Here is an 18,166-nt window from a genome sequence, read left to right on the forward strand (position 1 = left end):
CATAACCTGAACTGAAATCAAGAGTCAAACGCTCAACCGACTGAGCCACCCAGGCACCCCCACACAGAGACACATTTAAAATGAATTCATAGAGGGGCACCTGGCTAGCTCAGTTGGTGGAGCATGTGACTCTTGATCTCAGGGTTGAGTTTAAGCCCCACGTTGGGTGTAGAGATTACCTGAAAATAAAATCTTTTAAAAATAATAATAAAATAAATAAATAAAATAAATGCATAGAACAATACTCAGTAGCATTTTATGGTTAATTAAATACTATTTTTACTTCTGCAAACTCTGATACTCTATATAATCTTGTAATGTGAGTAAGCAAGTGGTGTTTCTAGTTACTAATTCAAATAGTTCAAGCACTGAGCTTTGGACAAACCAAAAATTCTTAATTGGACCTCCAAAAAGTAGCAAAGGGTACAGTTCAGATATGCAGGAAATTAATTTATATATTCCACCTTATTTTGCTTAGTAGCCCCCATTTCTGTTCAGTAGCAAACACTTAACAGCTGCCACCACAAAATAGCCCATTCAAGATTACTCAGTTTTTTTTAAGTGAAACCCTTTTTTTTTTTTAAGATTTATTTATTTGAGAGAGAGAGCGGGTGAGTGCGCACACACACACACCCACATGCACATGCACTCACACACACGAGGAGGTGAGAGGCAGAGGGAGAGGGAGAGAATCATCAAGTTGACTCCACACTGAGGGCAGAGCCCCATGCATGGCTCAGTCCAGGACCCTGAGATCCTGACCTGACCTGAAATCAAGAGTCAGCAACTTAAGTGACTGAGCCACCCAGGCAGCCCTAATGTAAAATAGTAGGAGAAGGGTAGTAGTCTTTCGAGGCATCTTTTTCATTTTTCCCCTTCTCCCAAGGTCAAGTTCAGGTAACGTTGTGACGGTAGGCGGGGAAGTATCTAGACCTCATGGTGGCTCTCACCAACTTTGGATTGGGGTGTAGCAGTTTACTGTGTGTTTGAATACCTCCAATACTCAGGGCATTTTCCATCTGCCCTCCAGTTTTCTCCTCACCTCAAACCCCTAAAAGGCAAGTTGCTTCTTAATTTTTAACTACCTGCCAAATCCCCTATCTTGCCCCACTTCCAGTCCACCAAAAGAGACTTTTAGGTCTAAATCCTTCCATGCCACATGGAGGCCGGGGTGTGGGGGCCACCTCTGTATAAACATGTCACACAGACAGGGTCTGCTCTACTCTCCTTTCCAGTGGCTGCAAGATACCTCAGAAGCATTCTCTGGCTATAGCCCAAATGGAAAAGAAGTATATGCTCCCACTGCTTTGCACTTACTACTATCTTTTTCTCCCTCTATCTTTGGTCCAGGGTGGTAGGAGTATCTGACTTCATCTCGAGGATCCAGGCAGAGTTACCCTAATTACATCTCCTCCAGAGCTCTCGAAGTCCTCTCTAGAGTAGGATGGCTTCTTCTTTCTGTACGTCTGAGCCTTCCTGACAGCCTTCCTTCTCTGTGCACTGAGGCCAATAGTAAAAACCCAGGCCTCTGACTCTCTTGTTTTGCTTTTTCAGTGTAAAAGGAAGATTTCAAAATTTAGAAAACATACTACTACTCCCAGCAAAGCTTGGTTCACAGGACTATCATCTAGCTGTGAACTCAGGAATAATTTAATTCTGAAGCTCAAAGTTGAATAATGACTTATTTGTTCTAGGAAATATCTCAAGTAATGAATATTACTCATCTAATGGGTGGGGAGTCATAGAGAAGTGGATTTATGGTAAATATAAAATACATTGGTTTAATATTTTCAAAAGTATTACCCTTTTAAATGTTACTTTGAACAGTGTGCCTTAAAATAGACTTTTATTTACATATCCATTGATGAATAACCCAAATCAGACTATGTAAGGCTGATGATACTTAACTTTATAGGGTTATACAGAATATAAATTTTCTGAATAAGAGATGCAAAATTATATTCCTTTCTGCTTATCTTAGTTTTATTACTGCTGAAAGTGTAATATACAAATGCATTCAAGTTCAACCTTGAAAAATTAAAAGAACATCATTTTTTATGAGCCCTACCTTCACCCACAATTATAACGGTGACTCTCTAGTTTCGGTCAAACAAGAGGCTTAGTCAATACATAAGAGGGCACAAATTCTAAAATTTCCATCCTCAGTAATACGTATATCTGCATCAGTACTTTCATGTTCATCTACCCCAGAAATGGGTGTTGTTTATTCCAGATTTGCAAATATTTATGCACTCCACTATTTATTTCAGCCTGACTCACTGCTTCTGGAATGAGAAATGAGGAAGTCAGAATTGGTCTGCTTCACAGTTGCTTTGTGGATGGAGTCAGGTAATGTATGAGAAGGGTTATGGCCCAGTGGATGCCTGTAGTCTGGTGAGGCAAATAAACATTTGACAAGGAACTCACATTTTCTGAGCACCTCCTATCTGCTAAATGCTTTCAGAGAAGAGAGAGAAAGATTTTGCATATCCTTAAAGACCAACTATCCTTTTATCCTGGAGGCTCAAAATGTAAATGGAATGGAAGGAGAGAGCTATTTATTACTTGAGAATCTACTCTCCAGGTGCTGTGCATAACTTCTATTATTTAATCCTCAAAGCAATCCCACAACAATCTCATTTTTCAGATGAGCAAACTGGACCCATAAGAGTTAATAGACTTTCTCAGGACCACAGTGGTGGTACCTGGTAGACTGGGACTGGAATCCAGATCCATTTCGTTCTAAATCTCTGGCCTTTTATACTACACCAAAATAAATGTAAACATGAATTTGCCTTTTCTCATTTTGGCTTTGTTGGGATTTTTTTCCTAACAGGTCAGTGAATCAGGATGATTCTATAGTTCAAAGAAGAACTAAGATGGTTTGTTGACAGAACATGTAGAGACTACCTGAGAATAGGAACTTAATATCCCAGAATAAAGTCTTAGAGAATTGCAGCTAATAACTAACTGGGAAATCTTAAAGGCTTAAAACAAGTGCAAGGATTTACTTTTCTTCTCTAGATTATTATGGCACATCTGACAATCTTTGATATTTCACATAGCACATTATCTATTTTTTGCTCACTAATAAGCCATACTCAGAGCTTATAATGCCTGGACCATTGCCCAGCACAAACTTGGAAGTTTTTTTGTATGGATTGGCAATGTAGAAACTATATATATGCCTTAAATGTACTAACAGAGATGATTATTTCCACATCTCAATATTATTTTCAATTTCAGTGTCTAAATATGATTTATAATCCACTAATTCAATAAGCAGTGAGTAAATCATTAATTCATAAATGGTACATTATCTTTTTAGAGCAGAGAAATGCCACATGCCTAGGAAAGTAAGTAGGATTTGAGTCTTGTCCATAATTCTTTTATTTAGAGTTGATTTAGAGTGTATTTAGGGCTAATTTGGAAATGTAAACTTAAGAGGACTTCAAAAAAGATTTTGCCTCCTCATCATTTTCCATTTAGTTTAGAAATGATGTATTTAATCAGATAAGCTTCATGTCAGAAGATGATGGGAGCAAAAAATAGAGAAAGAAAATGAGGAGAGTAGTATGAGTAGAAATACACTTCAAAATCAATCCTACCTCACACTAAGGAAAACCACTTTATATGGAAGCAACATTATCAGACAGACATACCTCCACTTACCCTATTCCAAGAAAGGAAAAAAAAAACAAGGATAGAAAAACCCAAAAAAATTACAAGGCCCTCAACTTTTCTTTGCCATTCAGAAAGAGTGTTTTAGAGTAGTTGATTACAGCTGCAACTTGGTAATTTTCCCCTGAGCCCCTCACTTTAGCTGACCTTAAAAGGTAATATGTTTCTCTGTAAATTTCTAAGTCTGGGATGGCATCTGGAAGAGGAGAATTATACTTCAGGTTTATCCAGCTTTCCTGGAAAGTAACTTAGCTTTATTTACACCTGCCTTCAGAAAATAAACACTCAAGCAGCCCTGATGGCAATAAACCAGATGGAATCAATAATTTACATATCTCCAGAGGAGTCTGTCAAGAAGTAAAAGCAGAGGAAATGATTGGCTATTTTACAGAAATTGCCTTATTTTAACATATATAAGACACACATACTTTCATTGAATTTAACTGAGTCTATATTTGCCTCAGTTACATACTACTGAGGACCAGTGCACTGTTTCTTGAAAGAAGAAAGGGAGATGGAGTAATGGGGGTCAGAGTAAGGGGAGGAAAGAAAAGAAAAAAGGGGGCACCCGGATGGCTCAGTTGATGGAATGTATAACTCTTAATCTTGGGTTCATGAGTTCAAGCCCCACACTGGGTGTAGAGATTGCTTAAACAAGAAAAATCCCAAAGAAAAACTTAAGAGAATAAAAGAAATTCACTAATGCTGAGTTCTTTCCTGCCAGGAAATTTTCCAATCCCAGTGACCTGATTTTCTTTGATCTATTCACTATAAACACTCAGATAAAATAACACATTTTCCCACCCTGTAAGAATATAAATATGGCCATTTAACTTCTCCATGTCGTTCTCTAAATAATGGATTTTATTCGTAAATGTGCCTCCAACTGAACTATTTAGAAAGGTAGTCATAGATGTGTTTTGATCAGTGATCAGTGTCAGAGAACCGTCTCCTGCTTTGCAGAAAGTACAAATCCCCATCCTTCTCCTTCAGCAGACTCACTGTCTCCTTTTTTTCTCTTTTCATTTCCTATGCTTCATCAGCTTCACTCCAAGCCCTTAAGTGATGTTTCCCTCTATCTCAGCAGGAGGAGGGACCATGTGTCCGTCCACCACCCTCTTTTTCATATTGAATTTCTATGTGTTTCTGCTGTTATCCCTCCAGGTACAACTCATAGGTTCTTCATGTTCAGTTATCCTCTAAATTTAATCTCTGAATTTACACTATACTTACCAAGAATCAGAACACCATTCTTTGTATTTTATTTAAAGATTATTTCCTTTTCACCTACCCTTAATAAAATTCATCACATCGATAGAGAATATACTTGAAAATATAATAATAAATTACTTTTTTTCCTTTTCCTTCCTACATAGTTTTCTTAAAAGGAAACAGCTTCAAGACTGTGTTATAGCTTTAAAAACAAACAGTTGAATTTGCAGCTTGGTTTTCACATCTGTGCTTCCCTTATCCCTTCCCCACTAATTCTTACTCTTTCCTTAATGCAAACTCCATCTCTTCTTTAAGTTAACAATGTGTGATCAAGTTCTGTGGATCCATTTTAGGATGGTAGATGATGAGATAAAATGAGTTCCCACTGAGTGAATAAAGTCTCTATAGAGTCATAAGCCTTTGGCCTTGATCACAAGTCATTTGAGGTATGTTGAGGTATACCATAAAATAATAGTAAATCCAAAAGAAGGCAGAAACATAAGGGAAAGGAAACAAATTAAAAATGGCAAATAAAAAGCAAAGAGCAAGATAGTAGATTTAAATCCACTTTGAGTTGCCAATGCATACCCACTTGAATGGTTAACATTAAAAGGACTGACAATCCCAAGTGTTGGCAAAGATATGGGACAACTGAAACTCTCATACATTGCTAGCCAAAGTGCAAAATTATACTTGAAGAAGGATCATTGGAGCTACTTTGAGAAGTTTGACAGTTTGTTCAAATGTTATACGTAAACTTACCATATGACTCAGCAGTTCTACCCTTGTTGTTTACCTAAGAAAAATCAAAACATTTCCACACAAAGACTGGTACTCAAAATGTTTTAGCAGCTTTATTAATAACAGCCCCAAACTGGATATAATCCAAACGCCATCAACTGGTGAATGAATAAACATCCTTTGATATATTCATACAATGTGGTACTACTCAGCAACTTAAAAGGGACTAAAAATTGATGCATGCAGCAACATGGGTGAATCTTGAAAATATTATGCTAAGTGAAGGAACGCATATGTAAAAACTACATACTATATGATTCCATTTATATAAACTTTTAGAAAAAAGACTAAAATCTAGTGAAAAAATGGTTGGTACTTGTTACTGGTTTGGGTGAGGGGAATGGATTGACCACAAAGGGGCACAAAGGAACTTGTTAGAATGATGGAAATATTCTGTATCATGATTATAATGGCAGTTACCATTGTATACACTTATCAAAACTTATTTCAGTGTACACTTAATATTATTGAATTTTGCATGTAAATTATACCTCTATGAAGCTGACAAAAAAATAGTTGAGTTAGATTGTACTGATCAAAAAAGAGAATCTACTTTAAAAAGTTGGGGGGGATATATTTTGAAGAAGGAAGGAACAGTGTTAGGGCCCGGGAGGGAGGGAGTAAGAGAGAGAGAAAATAAGGTATGAGTGAATATAGTCAGGACAGTGGAATGCTTTGCTTTGATGCAGTCACAAAATTGAGGTCATTTAAAACACAATAGGAGTTTAGTCAAGTAGTATTCAGGCCTCTCAACAAAGACTAAAATTTAGGGAGCTCCTGGGTGGCTCAGTTATTAAGCATCTGCCTTCGTCTCAGGTCATGATCCTAGGGTCCTGGGATCAAGCCCTGCATTGGGCTCCCTGCTTGGTGGGAAACCTGCTTCTCCCTCTCCCACTCCCCCTGCTTGTGTTCCCTCTCTCACTGTGTCACTCTCTGTCAAATAAATAAATAAAATCTTTTAAAAAAAAGACTAAAATTTAGAATGTACCACTCCTGACGAGATATATATTATAATAATGAGATGAAAATGAGAAACTAGGGGCACCTGGGTGGCTTAGTCACTTGGGCATCCGACTCTTGATTTCAGCTTAGGTCATGATCTCAGGGTCCTGAGATCAAGCCCCATATTGGGCTCCATGCTCAGCAGGGACTCTGCTTGAGATTCTCTCCCTCTGCCTCTGCCCTCACTCATGCTCACATGCACACACGTGTGCTCTCTCTCTCTCTCTCTCAAATAAATAAATAAATCTTTAAAAAAAAATGAGAAACTATTTGCAAACAATATAAATGGTAATGAGAGGCAGAATTAAATGTGGTTTGGGAAGTTTTTGTTTTGTTTTGAGATTTTTAAAAAATCTTGATTGGTCTACACAAAGCTCTATGTGTTTAATATATGTAACTTGATGAGTTTAGACATAAGTGTACATCACGAAACAGTCACCGCAATCAATGCCATAAACATGTCTATCACCTCCAAAAGTTTCCTCCCACCCTATGTATTAATGTATTTGATTATGATAAAATACTTGGCATAAGATCTACCTTCTTCACAAATTTTTAAGTATATGGGGAGGAGTTTGACAGGTGTTGTAAAAAAAAAACCACCAACAACAACAACAACAACAAAGTGGTGAACCCAAAAGGGAAAGAATTTGAATCTCATAAAAAAGAGTGTTATTACCTAAAAGCCAATCAAGAGAAACTTCTGAGGGCTCTAGCATTGTTTCAAAGTCTGTGTAAGTAATATACCATGTAATTGCCTTTCTTTTTTCTTTTCCATTCAGTGCCATCTTCCTAGAAGAGCTTTAGACTGGAGAATGGTTGAAGCTTACCATTCTAGGGCCCCAGGTAGGTTTGCCCAGAATTGGAACAACCCTTGCTGTTTGCTGTTTAGCTTCCTATCCTTTCCTTACTACCCTCGAGGACCAGTTATTGCCTACAATTGGAATAGAACAAGGTGTCTTTTTCTTGGCCATTGGCAGGTTTCTGCTTCCAGAGGCTTGATGTGATAATCCACTAATCTTCAGAATATTAAAAATGATGTATTTGTAGGAGAGTTTGAATCATTCTATCGTAATTTCAGGAGTAGCTTCATTTTTCACATTTGGAAGCTACTCAGTTGTCATGGTGAACAAGTTATTCGATTTTTTCTAGTAGATTTTATTCTCTATAGCCTTTTTAGGTTCACAGCAAGATTGAGTGGAAGGTACAGAGATTTACCATATGCCCCCCATTCCCACACACGCTCAGCCTTCCTCATTATCAACATTCCCCCTCAGAGTGGTACATATGTTACAGTTGATGAACCTACATTACACATCATTATTATCACCCAGAGTCCATCATTTACGTTAGCCCATCATTTACATTAGAGTTCACTGTTGGTGGTGTACGTTCTGTGGGTTTGGACAAAACTTATAATGACATATATCCACCATAATGTTATCATAAATAGTACGTTCACTGCCTTAAAAACCCTTTGCTTCACCTATTCATCCTTCCTATCCCACTAACCCCTGGAATTCACTGATCTTTTTACCATTTCCATAATTTTACCTTTTCCAGAATGTCATATAGTTGGAAACATACAGTATGTAGTGTGTAGCCTCTTCAGATTGGCCTCTTTCACTTAGTAATATTCATTTAAGTTTCCACCATGTCTTTTTTTTTTAAGATTTTATTTATTGATTTGTCAGAGAGAAAGAGCACAAGCAGGGGGAGAGGCAGGAAAGCCCAATGTAGGGCTCGGTCTCAGGACCCTGAGATCATGACCTGAGCCGAAGTCAGATGCTTAACCAACTAAGCCACCCAGGCACCCCTGGTTATGATTAGTTTCGCAAGAGACCACCAAACTGTCTTCCACAATGGCTGTATGATTTTGTATTCTCACCAGCAATGAATGAGAGTTCCTGTTGCTTCACATCCTTGCCAGAATATGGTGTTTTAGTGTTCTGGATTTCAGCCATTATAATAGGGGTGTAGTGATATCTCATTGTTGTTTTAATTTGCATTTCTCTGATGACATATGACATATGACATTGAGCATCTTTCATATGCTTTTTTGCTACCTGTATGTCTTTTTTGGTCAGGTTTCTGTTAAGGTCTTTGGCCTTTTTTTTAATCAGATTGTTCATTTGCTTTATTGTTGAGTTTTAAAATTTCTTTGTATACTTTAGATGGATTGTTTTTGAATACGCACATTTCTTTAATTGTTGACTCTCTGATGTGTAACTCTTGCTATGTGGCACTGTTGGAAATAATTTAGTAAAAAACAGATTAAGAATAAATCACTAGATTTTTCTCTCTAATGAAAATTAAAGGACTTTGGTGAATTGGTAAAAAGTGAAAAGAAAATTTGGTGAAACTTAAAGTAATATGATAATATACAAAATTCTATTTAGGGAGAGATTTTAGTCATTCTTAAACCTAACTCTCCAGGACAGTTTGACCTGAATGACCTGTAGTAATCCTATTGGCTATAGAAAATAAGCTCAGTACTCCTCAGTCAGAAAGTCCCTGTATTTATATCTACTATGAATGGTACAAATTAGATCTTCAGTAAATGTTATAGCAATAAGTGTTTTTCCTTATGCTGTGGTTATATATAAATTTGGTGAACTAGTGATTGTTTTGAAAAAGAAATTAACTTATTTTTAAAAAACTATTTCTAAAAGGAAAAGCCAAAGTTTTCTAAAGTAGACACATCTAGTAGGTATTTCTTATCTATATTGTTAATCATAAGTCAGTGACTTTATCTGATCTTTGTTAAATTTGCTAGACAGAGTTGTGACTTTGCTGCACAACAAAGACATCAGACTTATGTTAGTGTTTGAGAGAGTACAGATCTTCTCATGGAACTTAAGCAAGGGGGTGACTGCCTGATATACCTGCTACTATGAACTTTATGATAATGATTTCACTCCTTCCCTCTTCCCTCTGCCCACAAGTAGCACAATACAACAGTGATTGCCTCTGGGCAACACCGAAGAGGTTCACTCCAGAAAGTCTCACTCGCTCACTTCCATTGTACAACTTCTTGAGTGTTCAGGGTAGGCAGAAACAAGGGGGTTGTCTAACACAGAGGAGAAAAATGATTGCTTCTGTTTGATTATAAGCTGAAGGTTCCAGAGTTCTTGCATGTTCGCTGTACAGCCTCAGACTGGCTGGCGGTAGTGTGGCTTTCCTGGATGTTGTTTTAGGCCTTCAGAATGAAGGCTACAGATCTTCTCAGTCACCCGAACCCTCTGCTTTCTAGTCCTGTGCATAGTATGTCTGGTCCTTTTATTCTCTTCCTTGAAAAGCTTAAAACTATAGGAGGTTCCTTCATACTTTGAAATCTTCAACCTACTTTATAACTTCAAGCCAGTGGCAGTCTGATCTATGTACTAAAAGCTAAAACAAACAAACAAAATAAATAAGCACGTGTCTTGAGAGCCTTTGGTATCCCTCTCAGCTAATCATTGCCCTGGCTCTGCCATCTGAAACCTATGTTCCATCACACCAATTGCTTTACCCTTCAGATGTAATTTTATAGTTGTATCAGGTAAACACTATAATTCATTTTCTCTTTATGTGTATATTGTTTATCTTCAGTGTTCCGGGTTTGCAACTGTATACAAGTATTTCAAGGACCGTATAAACTAATGAAGGCAGGCAGAAAAGAACATAGGTGTAATAGGGTAAAAATTAATAATATATGAATGTTACCAGCCTTTGTCTTTTCCCTGATGGCTAAAGAGTACTCTGGCTTTAATGCTTCATTCTCAGTTTCTTCCTCTGAATATTTCCTCCCACCCTCAGAAAAAACCTGTAATATTGCAAAAGTGATTATTTTGAGCTTCTGTAATAAAGAAGCCAGAGAATAGAGCGCAAGGAAGAAGATAGAGAAACTCTAGAGATCAGGGTTGAAGCAGGGCATCTGGAGGGAACTGCCAGTAAGAAAGTAGATAGAAATGAATGACACTTAAAATAAGAGAATTATGGGAGAAATTGTGGGCTGATAATAGGCATGCCTTCTATCTTGCCTGAGGCTCCACTAAAAGAGAAGTTAGAAGTAAAAGAAAGAGTAAACTCAATAGTACAGTGAAGAGAAATGGAAGGGAATGTTCCAGACACTGAGGGATTTCAACAAAGTTCTGGGAGATGGAAAGTGAACAGAGATTGCTGTGGACTGATAAAAATTAGTGGTGGAATCATAGCCCGGAGTACACTCTGAAGAGCTGGAAGGAACAGGAGTCAATGTACAAGCTGGAACCTGGGCAGCTTCTGGGGTGAGAAGCAGTGGAAGCGCAAGAGGCAAAGGTGAGGCGCGGGGTTAACACGATGTGTGTTTGTGTGGGATAAATTCGAATGTCTTTGCCCGGTTCCTCCCCAGTCTCCACATGCAGAGTGACTGGAACACAGTGTTTACCCTAAAGCAAAAAAAGGAGAGAATTGTGCTCTAAAGAAGTGGAAGGAACTGTCTGTAGAGAGCTTAGGCTTCTAGGACCAGAATAAAGACCTCTTCCTTCAGGCTTTTGAAGGACCTGCCCTCTGACAGCTAAAACTCTAAATCCAACCTTCTAGTGGACACTTACATGCTTTGAACTTGTTATAATTCTCATAGGGAAGAGCAATGGAGAATAAAAAATACCTTAGTAAGCAGCAGAAGAAACCTTTTCTAGCTATTCTTGGGCTTGTAGTCACTCGTTCTTAAATAAAAATATACACCCAAGGTCATTAACAAAAGAGGTTTTAAACTCTCTGAGTTTAAAACCTCACCATGGGAGAAACAAGAATGCTTTAGTGAACAGAGAGAAAATAACTTTTTAAAACACTCTAGATCTGGGAAGAACCAAGGTGAAAAAAAAAAAAGAAAAAGAAAGGAAGAGATAAAAACAAAGAGAAAGAAGATTTTTTTTTTAAAGATTTTATTTATTTATTTGACAGAGCGAGACACAGCGAGAGAGGGAACACAAGCAGAGGGAGTGGGAGAGGGAGAAGAAGTCCTCACGCCGAGCAGGGAGCCCAACGTGGGGCTCGATCCCAAGACTCTGGGATCATGACCCGAGCCGAAGGCAGACACCTAATGACTAAGCCACCCAGGCGCCCCAAGAAAGAAGATCTTAGAAATTAAAATTACTGAAATAAGAGCTGGGAGACAAAGTTAAGACAATTTCTAAAGTTGTAGAATGAAATGAATACAAACCTCTACAGTGATATGTGAGTTTACCATGTTGAAAAGTTTGAAAATCCTCATGGGGGACTGAGTGAAATGGAAATTAGTTTTTACCTCATGATTAATAAATATCCACATTCTTTTAAAATGGAACCATTTTTGCCATACTTTTCAAATCAAGCACCTTTGCCACAAGCATTTTCACCACATGACTAATGGGCCATAAGGCAATTTTGTCATAAAAAATAACCGGTTGACTGTTCATTTTCATTTCTACATTGATATGGTACTCCCATTCTTTATATTATATAAATCTTAGCTCTCATAATGGTTCATATAGTGGCACACAGTTTTGATTCCATATTTCCCATACAGCTTTGGAACCTCTATCAAAGAGACATGTGACAACATGCCAAAAACAAACAACCGTGTTAAAGGCTTTCAGAAAGCAATATAAAGCTCACAAATATGCATCCTAGTATTTGGAAATACCTCTCTTAATAAAGGAAAAAATTTTGGTGAAAAAAGGAAAAGTATGATGCCAAATGAGACAAATCAACAAGCAAAAAACTATATAATACTATTAATGAAAGGCTTCACTGAAGACAAGTACTTGGATAAAAGCTGCAAGATAAAATCAGTTATTTGAGCAGTGTTGACCAACCTACACACCTTTTAAATGTATTTGAATATTTTATATATAGCAATAAAGTCTTTTTAATTTTGTTATCAAGTTTCTTATTTCATTATATCCTTCTTTTACTTTTCATGATTTTCTCTTCTACAGAAAAACCACCTTATGACCGTTTAGTTATACAGCGAAAATATATGTGGCAAAAATCCTTGTGGCAAAGATACTTATGGCAAAAACTACCTAGAACCCTATTTTTGGATTCTAAGAGAAGGCTCACACTTCACTTTCTCTGATTAGTGGAAAGATGTTGCCCAGTTCCATAGGGCATATACCCTGGCAATGTGGCTATTGCTTTTGGACTTCAAATAAAGTCAGCCTTGAAATATTTTTGAAATATATACTTCATTCTATCAGAAGCATGTTAAGCTGCATATAACTGGAAACCTAACCAATGATGTCTTCAACAAACAGGGGTTTGTTTTGTTCCCCAAGCAAGAAGTCAAGTGTGGATAGTCAAAGATATTGGTTCAACAGCTTAAAGATATGACCAAAACCCCCAGGGTCTTGTTATCCTTCCATTCTTCAATCCTCAGCTGTTTCCTTTAGTTCTTACCCTTGTCATCTCATGGAAATACCCTCACATCAGTATCCTAACAAAGAAGACAGCTCTTTTTCTTCTCAGAAAGGAAGCTCTTCCTCAAACTCTCTCTTGAATGTCATTAGTCAGAAATGGACTGAATCCATTTCTTGTGCTGAGTCCAAAGCAATTACTAGCAAATCAAATGAAACCTCCATGACTTACGTAGACCAGTTATGATTTATCCTCATGAACTGTGGGTGGGGACTCCTTCTGCTCAGACTACTTTTTAGCTAGAGGTCTGTTTATAGGGAAGAAGAGTGGTCCATTGAGGAGCCAACAAACTCTGCCACAGGTGTATCCTACAAAATGTTTAATTCTTGGACTGGATATAGAGGGATAATAAGTTAAGTCACACAAGATAGGAAGTTAGGAAAGGCAACAAAATAACCCAAAATATAAAGAATTCCTACGTAGGGATGTTGTAATAAACTTTGTGTTTAAATTTTGCTGACTTACATGTATTTGTAGAGTAAAATTCCTATTTAGGCTAGTTTATTGTGTTCATGCCTTCCTGGCTGAGAGTTCCATATGGCTGATGAATTAATATCAAGGAAGGAGACTAGACAAAAGGCAAAATCTCCAATCCCAAGTTCTTTACCTTTCTATTCACCTCTGAAATCCTGGGTAGAATTGATGAAGTTCCATGGGGGCATCTCCTGTTTGATGTATCTACAGCATTTTTTTTTCACTTCTTCCTCAAAGGAATTCAGAGAGGATGTTATCTTATTAGTTTCACCAACAAGACCATAGCTGAGAAATCACAGAGTTTCCTATCGTGCCTCTTGCTTCTCCTCTAAGACAGGTATTTATGCTAGACAGACATGTGGGGTGGATCTAATGACAATAGGCACACCCATTTCTTTCTTTTTTTTATTATTTTTTTTATTTTTGATGTAGTGTTCCATGATTCATTGTTTGCGTATAACATTCAGTACGTGCCCTCCTTAATACCCATCACCAGGCTAACCCATCCCCCCCACCCCACTCCCTTCTAGAACCCTCAGTTTTTTCTCAGAGTCCATAGTCTCTCATGATTCATCTCCCCCTCCAATTTCCCCCCCTTCATTTTTCCCTTCCTGCTATCTTCTTTTTTTTTTTAACGTATAATGTATTATTTGTTTCAGAGGTACAGGTCTGTGATTCAACAGTCTTACACAATTCACAGCACTCACCATATCACATATGTCTATCACCCAGGCACCCCATCCCTCCAACCCCCAACCACTCCAGCAACCTTCAGTTTGTTTCCTGAGATTAAGAATTCCTCATATCAGTGAGATCATAGGATACATGTCTTTCTCTGATTGACTTATTTCGCTTAGCATCATACCCTCTAGTTCCATCCACATTCATTGCAAATGGCAAGATTTCATTCCTTTTGATGGCTGCATAATATTCCATTGTATATATATACACCACATCTTCTTTACCCATTCATCTGTTGATGGACATCTTGGCTCTTTGCATAGTTTGGCTATTATGGACATTGCTGCTATAAACATTGGGGTGCATGTACCCCTTCAGATCCCTACATTTGTATCTTTGGGGTAAATACCCAGTAGTGCAATTGCTGGGTCGTAGGGTAGCTCTATTTTCAACTTTTTGAGGAACCTCCATACTGTTTTCCAGAGTGGCTGCACCAGCTTGCATTCCCACCAACAGTGGAGGAGGGTTCCCCTTTCTCCGCATCCTCGCCAACATCTGTTGTTTCCTGACTTACTAATTTTAGCCATTCTGACTGGTGTGAGGTGGTATCTCATGGAGGTTTTTGATTTGGATCTCCCTGATGCCGAGGGACATTGAGCACTTTTTCATGTGTCTGTTGCCCATTTGGATGTCTTCTTTGGAAAAATGTCTGTTCATGTCTTCTGCCCATTTCTTGATTGGATTATTTGTTCTTTGGGTGTTGAGTTTGAGAAGTTCTTTATAGATTTTGGATACTAGCCCTTTATCTGATATGTCATTTGTAAATATCTTCTCCCATTCTGTCAGTTGTCTTCTGGTTTTGTTGACTGTTTCCTTTGCTGTGCAAAAGCTTTTTATCTTGATGAAGTCCCAATAGTTCATTTTTGCCCTTGCTTCCCTTGCCTTTTGGGATGTTTCTAGGAAGCAGTTGCTACGGCTGAGGTCAAAGAGGTTGCTGCCTGTGTTCTTCTCTAGGATTTTGATGGACTCCTGTCTCACATTTAGGTCTTTCATCCATTTTGAGTCTATTTTGGGGCATACCCATTTCTTAAAACACCCTAACAGACTTCAAAAACTAAACTGAAGTCTGATTAGTTGTAACGGAGTGCCACTTTTCTTCTTTAAAGTGGTTTGAATAATCACAGGTGCTGCCACCACTACTGATTATGAAATAGAATGGCATCTCTAAATAGTCCTTACTTTGGAGGAGAAAATAGTCTTAGATTTAGTTGACTCTGTACTCTTTATGTCTGCCTCCTCTTCATGTTGACATTTACCAGTCTATAGGAAGCCACAATTTTGTACTATGGTCATAATTCCTTTGGACATAAGCTAAGTTTATAAGCAAAGAATATACAGGAGATCTCTGAGGATTTTAAAAGCACTTTCTTTTATATTTTCACCTGTTATGAAGTACTGTGACTGGCATTACAGAAAGTGAGGGGGGGAAAAAGGCTGCCACAGAAACTATACCAACACCGTAAATTGGTGGGAAGAAATATTGGTGTTTAAGTGACTAATAAATGTTAAATTATGGGACTCATGTTTAATGTACATAACCATGTCACCAGTTTCTTAATTTACATGATGAGTAGGAAGACATGATTTTAGTGATATAGTACTGGTGTCTGGGGTAAAAGGGCAAGGAGCTGGGCAAGGTGAGTGATTCTCAAACTTGAGTGTGCATTATCAGTAACATTTACACGACTTGTTTAAACACAGATTGAGGGGCCCACCCCCAGATTTAGGACCAGTAAATCTGACCTGGGGCCTGAAAATTTGCATTTTGACAAGTTTGCTGATGATACTAATGGTTCTGGCTTAGGGTCCACAGTTTAAGAACCACTCCTTACAGTAAAGAGTGCATGATTGCATGACAACAAACCAAAAGGTAGCCCAGATTTGAAGTTTGTTCTTGCCCTGTTCATTCATATGTCTATTTATTGTGAGCTTCTTCTGGCCAGAACCAATGTATTACTCTCTGTTCTTCACCAGGGTCTCGTAGAGTGCCTGGCACATAAGAGACGGTACATATTTACTGGGTAACCCACCCTCCATTGGCCCCCTCTGATATCTCCACTGATGCCTGATCCAAATTCTCAAAACATTTCTATCTAAGACAATTCCACCAACACAAAATTCCTCAAGTTTCAATTCAAAAGAATGACTCAAAGAGATCTTGTCTTTGGTTCCATGGGATCACTTTATGCTTTCTTCAGTTTGAGGACAAATGATCATTGTTGTGGTTGAAGAAAAACAAAATACAACTATTAAGACATTGTAGTGAGTACAGATAAAAATAATAATCTTAGCTCCAAAAAGCAATGGTACTTGAATATTCAAGCTATTTTATAAGGTGTAATGAAAAGTAATAATTTAACCTCCCAAATTTCAAGCAACTTCACTTTAGTATTTTTATTCATTTATTCAACTGGCATTTATTACTCTTTCTAGGTGAGTTATTAGTCCTTTATCCCTCTTTGGTACCTGATAATACCTCTATTATAGCACTAATCACACTTTATTGAAAAAAAATTTCATGTCTATTTTCCTCAGTAGTCATATATTCCCCTTAAATATATATCCCTATGGATTACACTTGGTATTAGAAATATAAAAAAACGAGCATCATAGAGTCATTGCCTTAAAAAAACTTTCCATTTGAGAAGACGAGACAAGAATGTACATTAGTAAACATTGCCATGGGCTGGAAAGGTGCTCAGGCCATGCAGTTTGGACAACCTTTGGTTTTTGACATGGATTATGATAATTACATGAAACCAAAAGAACTCCAGAATACTGTTTCCCAACTTTTATAAAGTGAAGGATGGAACAGAAGAGATGTTGATCCTTTCCATCTTTATTTCTGCAACCTTAAAATAGATGGTGCTTATCATAAAGAGTTAGTTAAACGTTACGGAGAAAAATGGGACAAATTGATTTTAAAACAGCAACAGAAAAGTCTCATGTAGATTTACTCCCAAAGGATAGTATTATATATTTAACTGCAGATTCTCCCAATGTTATGACTACTTTCAAGCATGATAAAATTTATATAGTGGGATCTTTCATTGATAAGGCTATGCAGACAGGCACATCCCTAGCCAAGGCAAAACGGCTGAAGCTGGCAATAGAATGCCTTCCATTAGGTAGATATTTACAGTGGGACACTGGTACCAAAAATCTTACCTTAGATCAAATGATGTGTATTTTTTTATGTCTGAAAAACACTGGTAGTTGGGAAGAAGCTCTGAAGTTTGTCCTAGGAGAAAGCATACTGGTTATCTGGAGATTCCTCAGCATTCTCAAGAGTTTGTCAACAGATTGAAGAAGTCAAAGACCTTTAATTCATTTCCAAAAGGCTCTCTAAATAGACACACACAAAAAGGTGGCTTAAATGAGAAAATTTGATAACTTAAAAAATAAATGGTCACAATATATGTAAATCAAACCATGATGCTGTATGCCTAAGCTTATACTGTAATGAATGTCAGTTATTTCTCAATAAAACTGGAAGAAAAAATGGAGTGGGGGGGAAAAACCCCACAAACAATTGTAATAGTTTATGTATATTTTTTTCGCTAGAAATTTCAAACTGTTGGGGGAAAAAAGATCCTATTCATCTTGAGAGCAAGGACAGAGTATCTCATGCAGTCTTGTAAAATGTCCTATTCATAATAAATGCCCAATGAGTCATTGTTGAATTTAATGATATAATTTGACAGGCATACAGAAGGCTTCCAAGGGCAGGAACTGTATCATATCTGTGTACATCCTTTGCATCATGAACAATGCCTTACATATAGTTAGGGAGCTGGTATACCTGGAAGTTCTCAGGTGCATTAACTTATTCAAC

The 18,166-nt window shown here is 37.6% G+C and overlaps 1 pseudogene; it reads left to right on the forward strand.

Annotated features, from left to right (window-relative positions):
* Positions 1 to 2,352: 2,352 nt before the first annotated feature.
* Positions 2,353 to 17,721, forward strand: LOC114209412 (tRNA methyltransferase 10 homolog C-like; annotated as a pseudogene).
* Positions 17,722 to 18,166: the final 445 nt, after the last annotated feature.

The sequence above is a fragment of the Eumetopias jubatus genome, unplaced genomic scaffold (assembly GCF_037043125.1).
Source record: "Eumetopias jubatus isolate StellerSeaLion01/CBP00866 unplaced genomic scaffold, mEumJub1_p1.0 scaffold_5, whole genome shotgun sequence".
Classification (NCBI taxonomy): Eukaryota; Metazoa; Chordata; class Mammalia; order Carnivora; family Otariidae; genus Eumetopias; species Eumetopias jubatus.